We start from the raw sequence: 13,920 nt of genomic DNA on the forward strand, positions 1-13,920 counted from the left end.
AAAGTGTCTTATATATGGCTGCAAGTGTGCAGAAAGTAGTACTCTCTAGAACAATGTAACATAGATATTGCCCCAAATTCTGGTCATATAATGTATTGCCCTTACCCCAGGTTTGTTTATTTATGTGAAACACAGAATTAAATTTATATTAAATGTCCCAACATTTCTGATATTTCTGTGTTACATATGTAGAAAAGACAGATTTAAATATATATATATATATATTTTTTTTAATTCTGAGCTCAGATCAAGTGTAGAAACCTTCATAGTTATATAAAGTTCCGCAGTAAAATCTTTTCATCATTGCTCAGAACTCATCAGCCTTTCATACAAGCACACCCACAAGCAACTCTCACTTACCCACCAGTATCTCACTTACCCACCAGCCCCTTAATTATCCAGTCACCTATACACACACACACACAAACACACACACCCCTTCACACCCCTTATTTTAAATTATTCTTTTGCTTCTCAGAACTACAGAGATCATGCATCAGGTACACTGAGTGGTCTTCTGATGCTCAGATTTGGCTACTTTCATCACTGATCCACTTCAGTAAGAGCAGATCTCAGAGAACTTAAATATATTTTTAATGGTGACAAAACAAAGTTTAATTTTCCCCTTGCCAGTTCTAAGAAGAAAAAAAACAAAAAGCAAAGCCTTGAACTAACACCTATAGATTTCCTAAACTCTATTGCTATTCTTATCATATTCCATTTCTATCACAATAAATCCATTCTTAGTTAACTCCTTATTCTTTTAGTAATTAGCACAATTTATCAGTCATGAGGATGCAACAAAAATAACCCTTGACAGATTTTTCTCCATCCTGGTTATGAAACCAGGCTTCATTTTTCCATATGGCATTCCAACTGCTGGCACACTTGTTTTATTTCAATTGGCATTGACTGCCCTATTACTGTCTTTCATTGCCTTTTCTTATCAGTATGTGTCCAAATTAACTATTTTTGCCACTTAAAGCAGAATCATTCAATCATTACATTTTTAAAATGATGAGAACTTTTGAGCAATTGAATGAGTTTTAAGCAAAAAAACTAAAATTAGATGTAGGCTGCATGGCAATCCATATCATTCTACATTTAATGCCTAAAACATATAAAACTTTTTAATTGCTACAGACAATATCTTGCAGTGTTAACATGGAAAATAAAGTCAAATGTAAAGAACAGGAGAATTGCAAAAGGAGGTGTGAATTTATTCCAGTATTGTTGAAAGCAAGCTTTGTAATCACTGATAAGCCACATAGCCCTTCTGTGTCTCAGTTTACTTAATGTGTGTGTGTGTGTTTGTGTGTGTGTGTGTGTGTGATGTCTGCTTTGTGTACTTACCTCAGAGAGAATTGAGGAAAACAGATGAAACATTTCTGAATGCCTAAATAATTGGAACAGCAAAAACCAGAAATGTTGTAATTATTAGCTTGGAATTTTTTGAATAATAACAGACCTCCATGATGCTGTTTCTTTTCAGTTAGTTTATAGTTAGGAAAAAAATAGTACAATTTTAGGGAAAATATAGTTTTTAATTAAATTTTAATGTATTTAGAAGTTCTACTGTTCTAATTCCCTATTCAAGTGTATTAAAGTCAATAAGTTTTGGGAAAATGTTTGGTGTCCTGAAGTGGCAAGACTTTAAAATTTACTTTTGATAAAATCTTTAAGATTATGTAATAGTCTTGGTAACAAGTGGCAAGATAATATGATATGAACAATATTTGTAAAAATTCAACCACAAATTAATGGTTGCCTAAATGCTCACCAGGGCCTTCCGTGGTGGCTCAGATGGTAAAGAATCCACTGCAATACTGGAGATCTGGGTTCAATCCCTGGTTTGGGAAGATCCACTGGAGAAGGGCATGCAACCCACTCAGGGATTCTTGCCTTGACAATCCCTATGGACAGAGCTGCCTACAAGTTGCAGTCCATGGGGCTGCAAATAGTAAGACATGACTGAGCAACTAAGCACAGCACAAAAGCTCATTATCTGTGACAAAATATTGGAACAAAAGAAAAATAAGATAGATTTAAGACAGAATATTATAATAGAAGACAGTATAGCCTAGAATATCCCTAGTAAAATAATTGCCTTTTGCAATAGCTCTTTGAAATGACTGGTAAATATGTACTTGTGCACAAAGAGCTTGGCACACATGAATGGAATCTGCTCACCGAACTCTGTAGCTAGTGAAGATGGGCAAAGATTATTCAAGAAGTTGTGCACATCAATAACAGTACTTAATTATTATTAAATCCTAATAAAAATCCACCCATGGAATTCATCCCTTTGCAGCATAGTATATTCTATAGTCACTTAATATTTGATTTCCAAGCAGCTAAGCATCTACACAAGCAGTTAAGCACCGAAGTATGACCTAAATCAAATCCCTTATGATTATACAGTAGAAGTGAGAAATAGATTTAAAGGACTAGATCTGATAGACAGAGTTCCTGATGAACTATGGATGGAGGTTTGTGACACTGTACAGGAGACAGGGATCAAGACCATCCCCAAGAAAAAATAAATACAAAAAAGCAAAATGGCTGTCTGAGGAGGCCTTACAAAGAGCTGTGAAAAGAAGAGAAGCAAAAAGCAAAGGAGAAAAGGAAAGATTTACCCATTTGGATGCAGAGTTCCAAAGAATAACAAGGAGAGATAAGAAAGCCTTCCTCAGTGATCAATGCAAAGAAATAGAGGAAAATAATAGAATGGAAAGACTAGAGATCTCTTCAAGAAAATTAGAGATAACAAGGGAACATTTCATGCAAATATGGGCTCAATAAAGGACAGAAATGGTATGGACCTAACAAAAGCAGAATATATTAAGAAGAGGTCGCAAGAATATACAGAAGAACTGTATAAGATGATGTGATCACAATGATGTGATCTCTCACCTAGAACCAGACATCCTAGAATGGAAAGTCAAGTTGGCCTTACAAAGCATCATTATGAATAAAGCTAGTGGAGATAATGGAATTCCAGTTGAGCTATTTCAAATCCTGAAAGATGATGCTGTGAAAGTGCTGCACTCAATATGCCAGCTAATTTGGAAAACTCAGCAGTGGCTACAGGACTGGAAAAGGTCAGTTTTCATTCCAATCCCAAAGAAAGGCAATGTAAAAGAATGCTCAAACTAATGCACAGTTGCTCTTATCTCACATGCTAGTAAATAGATGCTCAAAATTCACCAAGCCAGGCTTCAGGAATACATGAACCATGAACTTCCTGACGTTCAAGCTAGTTTCAGAAAAGGCAGAGGAACCAGAGATCAAATAGCCAACATCTGCTGGATCATGGAAAAAGCAAGAGAGTTCCAGAAAAACATCTATTTCTGCTCTATTGACTATGCTAAAGTCTTTGACTGTGTGGATCACAATAAACTGTGGAAAATTCTGAAAGAGATGGGAATACCAGACCACCTGACCTGCCTCTTGAGAAATCTGTATGCAGGTCAGGAAGCAACAGTTAGAACTGGACATGAAACAACAGACTGGTTCCAAATAGGAAGAGGAGTATGTGAAGGCTGTATATTGTTACTGTGCTTATTTAACTAATAAGCAGAGTACATCATGAGAATCACTGAGCTCGAGGAAACACAAGCTGGAATCAAGACTGCTGGGATAAATATCAATAACCTCAGATATGCATATGACACCACTCTTATGGCAGAAAGCAAAGAAGAACTAAAGTGCTTCTTGATGAAAATGAAAGAGGAGAATGAAAAAGTTGGCTTAAAGCTCAACATTCAGAAAACTAAGATCATGGCATCCGGTCCCACCACTTCATGGCCAATAGATGGGGAAATGGTGAAAACACTGGCTAACTTTATTTTTTGGGATCCAAAATCACTGCAGATGTTGACTGCAGCCATGAAATTAAAAGATGCTTACTCCTTGGAAGGAAAGTTATGACCAACTTAGATAGCACATTAAAAAGCAGAGACATGACTTTGCCAATAAAGGTCTGTCTAGTCAAGGCTATGGTTTTTCCAGTAGTTATCTATGGAATGAGAGTTGGACTATAAAGAAAGCTGAGTGCTGAAGAATTGATGCTTTTGAACTGTGGTATTGGAGAAGACTCTTGAGTCCCTTGGACTGCAAGGAGATCCAACATCAGTCCATCCTAAATGAGATCCGTCCTGCCTGTTCATTGGAAGGACTGATGTTGAAGCTGAAACTCCAATACTTTGGCCACCTAATATGAAGTGCTGACTCATTTGAAAAGACCCTGATGCTGGGAAAGATTGAGGGCAGGAGGAGTAGGAGATGACAGAGGATGAGATGGTTGGATAGCATCATCGACTCAATGGACATGGGTTTGGGTAAACTCTGGGAGTTGGTGATAGACATGGAGTCCTGGCATGCTGCAGTCTATGGGATCTCAAATAGTTGGACACGACTGAGCGACTGAACTGAACTGAACTGAAACATCCATGTTGTCACACCATACTACAAAACATGCAGTATTCAACACAGCATCTGATGGCTTCTGGGTACGTACAGTCTTCCTAAGTGCTTTAAGTGCCATATTTTGTTTAGACTTAATATAAGTTTTCAGGTGATTCTTGAAGCCACACCAGTAAGTGTTCTCCTCAGTAAAGACTAAATTTGTAAGGGAGAAGAATAGAAAGTTTATCCTTGAAATGAACAATTTTACAATCTTTTCTCCTGAGGAAATGGGAACTTCATGAATGGTTTCTTTTCTCCTTGTTACTGTCTCCTGACCTGCTTGGGTAGCAAGTACCTGGGAAGCAGTGAAGACTGATAGAATTTTTATTTTATTTTACTGATTATTCTCTGGTGTCACCTGCTGATGGTCTCTTGTTTCTAAAAATCAAACTGGAAGCAGTGTATCCTGATCTAATTTAAATATTTCCTTCACAATCTTAAATGTACAATTTACACTAGCTGAGTCCTAAATTGTATCATTTCTCGCCATGGCTTAATCTGCTAATAATAAACAAAATGAGAAAAAGTAGAAATAAGAGAAATAGGTTAGCTAGTCAATCAGTAGATTCAAGAAAGGAAGCTTGAGCAAATTGACAAGACCATTGTTTCCTAATCTGATGCTTTGAAAGTTTCTACCAAGTTTAAGAATCAGGGTCTTCTTTTATTTACTTTTAAAAAGTAATCTATCTTGATAAGACTTAGCTACTATCTAATATTCAAATGAAATAAAATAAAGCAAATAAACCAACAAATTCTGCAATGATGTAATAAATCATAAACACACTAACCCAATGCAGTAACCATGTGTCTCGTTGAAGATTGTGAGAATGAGGTCTCCATATGCATTTATGACAGAAGATGAGGTGAGAGTTAACTGGAGAAAACTACAAGCATGTCCATGCTTCGTTAATTCATGAATCTAATCTGAAACTTCAGCACCATTCCAATAAAGAGAGAAATGACCCTATTATCCATTGAAAACATGGATTACATTACAACACGTTTCCTATCAAAACGAGAATTTTTTTCATTACTTAATGCTAAAGTGCTGAAACCATTAGTATACCCTTTTAGACTTAAAATAAACATGTGTTTTATGTGCATGTCCTCCCAATGGAAATCACAAGTGGTGTCACATTGCACTGTGGATCCATTAGTAACATAATGGTATCCAACCACAGGTCTTGCTAATGGTTTTTATTGAAAATCAGTTTTTTCTTTCTTTTTGAATTAAAAAGGAAGGATGGAAGGAAGGGAGGAAAGGGGAGGGGAGTAGGAAACGAAAGTTTCTCTCTCTTGCCCTTTAAAAAAATTAAATTGAATTATTTTAATTGGAGAATAATTACAATATCCTGCCATATATTGACATGAATACATACACTGTCAGCTTAAAAATGTGTTTCTGCTGAGTAGTTCAGATGTGACACCTCAAGAAAGAAATGAGTGAATCAGAAGGTCCAATACTTTGAAAAAGTGTGCAAGAATTAATAAAGGGCATGGCCTATGTAACCTCATTGAATAAGTTTTTTTTTTCTTTTTTCATAAGACAAAAGAGAACTGTAACACTTTAAAATTGGGGCATGTGGACTTAATTTGTGATTAATATCTCAGGACATACTAAAATCTGTTTGCATAAATCATATACAAAAAAATAAAAATGCTAATTGGTTCTTTAGTGTGACTTACAATATTATTCTTCGGCAATATCACTTTAATTACTAGAAAGCAAAGAGAAGTGGAAAATTTATAGTTGTGAAAGAGATGAACAATTCTATTATTGGAAAAATAGGAAAAACAATTCTATGATCAGGTTTCAAGTTTTGAAATAACTTGTGTTAGAATTATGTCTCATTTTACTTACTATATTTTGGTAAGACATGAGCATAAGAGACAAGACATGTTATTAAAATATATCACACTGTAAGTAAAGCCCTGATCTCTCTGACTGCTAATATGGCAGACTTAAAAGGGAATTTGTTGAAGAGATATCTGGCTTACAGATACTGTTTTTTAATGTGGAAGCCAGCTTTTTTCCAAGAAACCTAACTGCATTCTTGGTTACTGTTAGTGTCCTGAGGCCACCAGGCTCCATTAAATCTCTCTCCCTTTTTTTTATAGAGCCCTGCTGAGAATAGTGATTCTGATCATTATTTTCTTAGGAAAATATAGGCATATGTTCACTCATTCTGCCATGTTGCACTTAAGTGATTAAAAATTCATGTTCCAAGAAAGAAGCTGTTAAGGAGCTAATTATTTATTCTGTTTACAAGATATGCCCCAACTGGTTAGGGAAAGTGGATGCTGGGGGCTGAAGAAAGCATTAAATATATTTAGGGTTAGAAGGCCAACCTGTCTCCTGGTGGGTATATTACCAAGTGGTACAAATTGAAAGTGTGTCTTAAGCAAGCAAACCACCTATTAAATAAATGAAGTATTCATTTTAGGAAGATCTGGAATATCTTTTATCTCTTAATAATGCCCCTGCATAAAATCTTAGAAATTCATTGTCAGAGAAACTCAATTCATTATGTATCCCAATATTGTTTGTTGAATGGAAGTACATTTTTAAATCGAATACATATAGACATAGGTTTCTAAAAAAGAATGATCAGGAAGTAAAAAGAAGTGGACTTAAGAGGTGGGGAACAAATAATATATATTTAAAAAGTTATAAACCAAAAATATGTACACTAAACTGGTAAAGAATATATTTAGAATAAAATTGCAAATGATCACTAAAAACTAATACTGAAAGCCATTTTTATAAATCCATTAAATTATTAATATGTTTATAAATTGGTACCTGATGCAAGCCTTATGAAGAAACTAATTTATATTCTATAAATTAACTCAGTAACACAGTCAATTTTCATATTACTTCTATTTACATAAAGGATATACAAGCTGTGGAAATAATGATAATAAAGTGTGCTGTGGAGTAAGTATGGTAGAGAGTCTGTCACTAGACATTCAGAAACACTGTTTTTAAGAGAAAAGTACATGAATGAAAATATGAGCTTGAAAAGGTGATTGCAAAATCTGAAACACTTAGATGATCACTTTATGAGTTTTCATTCTTTCCTGAAACTTCAGTTAGAATGTTATCTCTCATAGGACTAAGATTTATGTTCCAATAGTGTTCAGTTCAGTTCAGTTGCTCAGTCGTGTCTGACTCTTTGCAACTCCATGAATAGCAGCACGTCAGGCCTCCTGTCCATCACCAACTCCCACAGTTCACTCAAACTCACGTCCATCGAGTCGGTGATGCCATCCAGCCATCTCATCCTCTGTCGTCCCCTTCTCCTCGGGCCCCCAATCCCTTCCAACATCACAGTCTTTTCCAATGAGTCAACTCTTTGCATGAGGTGGCCAGTAATGGAGTTTCAGCTTTAGCATCATTTCTTCCAAAGAAAACGCAGGGCTGATATCCTTTAGAATGGACTGGTTGGATCTCCTTGCAGTCCAAGGGACTCGCAAGAGTCTTCTCCAATATCAGTTAAAAAGCATCAATTCTTTGGTGCTCAGCCTTCTTCACAGTCCAACTCTCACATCCATACATGACTGGTGGAAAAACCATAGCCTTATCTAGATGGACTTTTGTTGGCAAAGTAATGTCTCTCCTTTTCAATATGCTATATAGGTTGGTCATAACTTATCTTCCAAAGAGTAACCATCTTTTAATTTCATGGCTGCAGTCACCATCTGCAGTGATTTTGGAGCCCCCCAAAATAAAGTCTGACACTGTTTCCACTCTTTCCCCATCTATTTCCCATGAAGAGATTGGACCAGATGCCATGATCTTCATTTTCTGAATGTTGAGCTTTAAGCAAACTTTTTCACTCTCCACTTTCACTTTCATCAAGAGGATTTTTAGTTCCTCTTCACTTTCTGCCATGAGGGTGATGTCATCTGCATATCTGAGGTTATTGATATTTCTCCCGGCAGTCTTGATTCCAGCTTGTGCTTCTTCCAGCACAGCATTTCTCATGATATACTCTGCATATAAGTTAAATAAGCAGGGTGACAATATACAGCCTTGAAGCACTGCTTTTCCTATTTGGAACCAGTCTGTTGTTCCATGTCCAGTTCTAACTGTTGCTTGCTGACCTGCATACAGATTTCTCAGGAGGCAGGTCAGGTGGTCTGGTATTCCCATCTCTTTCAGAATTTTCCACAGTTTATTGTGATCCACACAGTCAAAGGCTTTGGCATAGTCAATAAAGCAGAAATGGGTGTTTTTCTGGAACTCTCTTGCTTTTTCAATGATCCAGCAGATGTTGACAATTTGATTTCTGGTTCCTCTGTTTTTTTTCTAAAACCAGCTTGAACATCTAGAAGTTCATGTTTCACATATTGCTGAAGCCTGGCTTGGAGAATTTTGAGCATTACTTTACTAGCGTGTGAGATGAGTGCAATTGTGTGGTAGTATAAGCATTATTTGGCATTGCCTTTCTTTGGGATTGGAATGAAAACTGACCTTTTCCATTCCTGTAGCCACTGCTGAGTTTCCCAAAGTTGCTGGCATATTGAGTGCAGCACTTTCACAGCATCATCTTTCAGGATTTGAAATAGCTCAACTGGAATTCCATCACCTGCACTACTAAAAGAACACATGAATAAATGTTTATTGACAGTGTTTAAAAATAGATCATTGTCATTAATAAAATAGACTGGGTTCATAAACCACAGAAAAAATTAGCAACATTTAAAGTAATATAATAAAATAAAATAAAAAAATCTTAAAGAGATGAGAATACCAGATCTCCTTACCTGCCTCCTGTGAAATGTGTAGGCAGGTCAAGAAGCAACAATTAGAACCAGACATTGGAAGAGGGACTGGTTCAAAATTGGGAAAGGTGTATGTCAAGGCTGTATATTCTTACCCTGCTTATTAAAGTTATATTCGGAGTACTTCATGTGAAATATTGGGCTGGATGAAGCACAAGCTGGAATCAAGATTGCAGGGAGAAATATCAATAACCTCAGATACTCAGATAGCACCATCTTTATGGCAGAAAGCAAAGAAAAACCAAAGAGCCTCTTGATGAAAGTGAAAAAGGAGAGTGAAAAAGCTTGCTTTAAAGTCAACATTCAAAAAGCAAAGATCATGGCACCAGATCCCATCACTTCATGGCAAACAGATGGAGAAACATTGGAAAGAGTGACAGACTTTATTTTTGGAACTCCAAAATCACTCCAGATGGGGACTGCAGCCAAGAAATTAAAACGTTTGCTCCTTGGAAAAAAGAGCTATGACAAACCTAGACAGCACATTAAATAACAGAGACAATACTTTGCCAGCTAAGGTCCATCTAGTCAAAGCTATGGTTTTTCCAGTAGCCATGTACAGATATGAGAATTAGACCATAAAGAAGGCTGAATGCAGAAGAATTGCGCTTTTTAAACCATGGTTTTGGAGAAGACTCTTTAGAGTCCCTTGGACTGCAAGGAGATCAAACCAGTCAGTCTGCGGGAGCCAGCACAGGAGATCCCACCCATGACAAGGTCATGCGGAGAGGCCTGATGGTCAAGGCGAGTCAGGTCTCAAGGGGTCCTCTGTCTGAGCATCTACCCTGAAACCAAAATCTGTCTGTTTACCGTCTGCCATACTATACTCTTCTGACATTATCACCTTTTCTCTGGAAAGACTTAATTCAGAGCTCCAGTTAACAGTCTCCTGCGTATAAAAATAATGTCTCGGCTTAAAACCCCTTCTAACTTATCTGACCAGTTTTTACAACTTATGGATTGTCTACAGCCCCCAACCGTGAGAGGCACGAAGCTTAAAACCTCTTAAATATATAGAGCCTTTTAGAGCTAAAAATTAGTTTGGTGAAGAGTTTGTTGAGTTAATTTTTGCCACCAGGCCTCCATATCCTTTATCTTTTAGGCACCTGGGAGGATATTAATCAATGTAATTGGGATGCAGAAATAGGAATATAGTAGTTTTGATGTTAGCAATACTAAACTTTTGAGTTAATTAATTTTCTCTTTGTTATAAATCATTGTACCCCACATTCTTGTTATAAAATGTTGTATCCTTGCTATGTAAGAATGTAACTTTATTTAGTGCTTTCTGAGCGTGGCACCAGACTTTAGTTAGAACAACACTATTACTCTTATCAGAGAAGGGCTGTAAAATCTTAATTGGCCTTCTGGCCAGAAAATTATGTAAATCACCTAAGACTTATGTATACAACTAGATATGCAGAGAGAAAGCCTGGTCTCAATAAGAGTCAGGGCTGTTGACACTGCATAATTTTATATTATCCATTGATCTCTATGTACAAAAAAAGGTTTAAAAAGCCTTTACAACAATAGAGGATGGGCCAGTCACTGGACTGGTTTCCCCCATATCTTCTTTACTCTATCTTCAGGCTGAATTCCCATCTGGAGCGGGGAGGCTCACCACGTCTACTTACTTGCCCTGGCTTCTAAGATCCATGAGAGAGGGAGCCCAAGGTGGGGCACTCTCTGATATTCAAACAAGCGCCAGTGGCCCAATGTAGATCGTGCAAGTCTCTTGTCCTGAGGTTTTATTAATTCTCCACGTAAACCAAGTTACTCAACATCTTTTCTCCACTACATTTTCCTACTATACTATTTCTCCTTAATTTCTTTTATATTTCTAAATAAATAAGTTTTCCTCGCCTACGCCATCTCCCCTTCAAATTCCCTGGATCCAGTGGGGCAGGACCCCAGCATCAGTCCTAAAGGAAATCAACCCTAACTATTGGAAGCACTGGGCTAAGGATGGATGGCTAAGCACTGGATGCTGAGGCTAAAGCTCCAATATTTTGACCACTGATGCTAAGAACTGACTCATTGAAATTAAAAAAATTCTGATGCTCAGAAACATTGAAGGCAGGAGGAGAAGGGGACGACAGCGGATGAGATGGTTGGATGGCATCACCACCTCAATGCACATGAGATTGAGCACATTCCTGGACATGCGTAGGATAGGGAAGCATGGCGTGCTACAGTCCATGGGGTCACAAAGAGTTGGACATGACTGAGTGACTGAACAACAACAAATATAGTAAAATACACTTACATAAATCATAATGATAATATTTAATCTTTATTATGTTTTTGATAATTTAAGACATTGTTTTAGATTATAATTTGGGGCATTTATTAGCATTACATCTACATATTTTCTAGTCAAAGGAATAATATGGAATAGACATCATCATACCTGATTTTCTCTTGGATCCTACAATTTAAGGCTGCCACTCTGTTATTTCTGACAATATAGCAAACAATATAATGAGCCATAAAGTTATGGCTTAAAAAATTTGCTTCACGTTTTTTGACAAGTATCTCAATATTCTAGTCATTGTGAAAATTTTAGGTGTGTTATGACTTATTTCCCAGCAATGGCCAGGCTAATACAACATAATTTGAAAACATATTAGCTAAAATTATAATGTCTAATATTCTAATTTTTTTGTATCTTATTTAACATTGCTCCATTTTGTTATTAGCTTTTTATCCTTTGTCCTTATGTCTTTAGAACTTGCAAAACATTTATCAGGGCACTAATTAAATGATTATCTCCCATTAATGTACATTTTATATTGCCATTTATCAGTCTGTAAAACTGATGCCGTTGCTTATGTAATTAGATGAAATGTGTAACAAATAAAAATATCAAAATAATATTTCTGTTTTTATAAAGCCACATGCTTTATACTGATTTCATAATCATATAAAACAGCAGTTAAATCTCATCAAATTCATGCCACCGTCTGTTTTTGTAAGTAAAATTTTATTGAAACATTGTTTTACAAAGGCCTCATGCAACACTTCATGTGAAAGAATCTATAGATATAAAGCCTGGGAATATATAGCTTTCTGCTCAGGGTGATTTCAGGCATGCCAGATCTGGCAATTCCTAATGCAACTTGATCTTTCAACTATATTTTTTGAATATTTCTTAGTGCTTGGTAAGGAAAGATTAGAACATATTCTACATCAGGTTTATCCTAATTTGATTCCAGTGAGGAATGGAAAATCCCCACTTTGAACTATTATTCATGTATATGAAATTATATTTACATATACTTATGCACACACACATATATATTCATATTCATACACATATATATATGCATATCTATATGCATTCTATACTTGCATTGGGACTTTTCATATAGAAATTATCTACATATGCACATATATACATATATAATGTATATATATATACACACTTTCTAAAGGAACATCTACTCATATCTACATACTTCCAGTGCAATATGCTTCAGGACATAGACATACAGAAACTATATATTTATATATGTATGTAAATATATAAGCATGCCCCTAAGCACCTGGTACTGGAAGTGTGTGGGTCATGGAGGAGAAATAAGAGTTTAAAATTTATAAAGCTTGGTGGTGGTTTAGTTGCTAAGTCTTGTCTGACTATGTGAGCCCATGAACTTTAGCTGTCAGGCTCCTCTGTCCATGAGATTATCCAGGCAAGAATACTGGAGTGGGTTGCCATTTCCTTCTCCAGGGGATCTTCCCAATTCAGGGATCACACCTAGGTCTCCTATGCTGCAGGCAGATTCTTTACCAACTGAGCTACAAGGGAAGAGCTTGAAGCTAGTCTATGGAAACTTCTGCAATATTCAGATATTCAAAGTTATAAGTGAAAAAATTTGGTTCTTGTAGTTAGTTAAATAGTCTAGTTAAAATGAATTTTTTTCTGGTTAGGAATATAATTGATTATGCAGCATATATCAATATAATTATAAATGTTTTATACACCATTTTGTGCTGTGTATGTGCATATTAAGTGGCTTCAATTGTGTCCGACTCTTTGAGACCCTATGGACTGTAGCTCGCCGGCCTTTTCTGTCCATGGGATTTTCCAGGCAAGGATACTGAAGTGGGTTGCCCTGCCCTCCTGCAGGGGATCTTCCCGACCCAGTGATTGAACCTGCATCTCTTATGTCTCCTGCGTTTGCAGGCAGGTTATTTACTACTAGCATCACCTGGGAAGCCCCCTTCATGGGAAGCCCCACATCAGTTTACCAGTAGTAAATAATTCATTTTCTTAATAGTGAATAATAATACTACAGGAAAGATTGGTTTATCTTCCCCTTTTCACTTTACAAAACTTTCAATTTACAATTTAAATTATACTTTTTATAATTACAATTTATAAAGTTACTGTCAAATAAAGAGGCTATCAAGTAACACAGATTCAAAGTATAGGGAGCACTGACTTAGAGAAACAAAATAATGTTTATGGTGGGGAGTGTTAGGGGAAGGGATAGATTGGGAGTTAGGGATTGGCATGTACACACTGCTACATTTAAAATAGATAAGCCTCAAGTACCTACTGTATAACACAGGGAACTCTGAGCAATAATTTGTGATAACGTAAATAGGAAAAAATTTTGAAAAAGAGTAGAAACATATATATATATGTATATATATATATGT

General features: G+C 36.3%; 2 non-coding genes across 2 annotated transcripts; both read right to left on the minus strand.

Annotated features, from left to right (window-relative positions):
- Positions 1 to 237: 237 nt before the first annotated feature.
- LOC120862297 lies at positions 238 to 309 on the minus strand. Its single transcript, XR_005720727.1, has one exon. It is a non-coding gene; the product is annotated as a small nucleolar RNA U2-30 (small nucleolar RNA).
- A 163-nt stretch (positions 310 to 472) lies between these two features.
- LOC120862298 lies at positions 473 to 552 on the minus strand. Its single transcript, XR_005720728.1, has one exon. It is a non-coding gene; the product is annotated as a small nucleolar RNA U2-19 (small nucleolar RNA).
- Positions 553 to 13,920: the final 13,368 nt, after the last annotated feature.

This window comes from Oryx dammah, unplaced genomic scaffold (assembly GCF_014754425.2).
Source record: "Oryx dammah isolate SB20612 unplaced genomic scaffold, SCBI_Odam_1.1 HiC_scaffold_3, whole genome shotgun sequence".
Taxonomy (NCBI): domain Eukaryota; kingdom Metazoa; phylum Chordata; class Mammalia; order Artiodactyla; family Bovidae; genus Oryx; species Oryx dammah.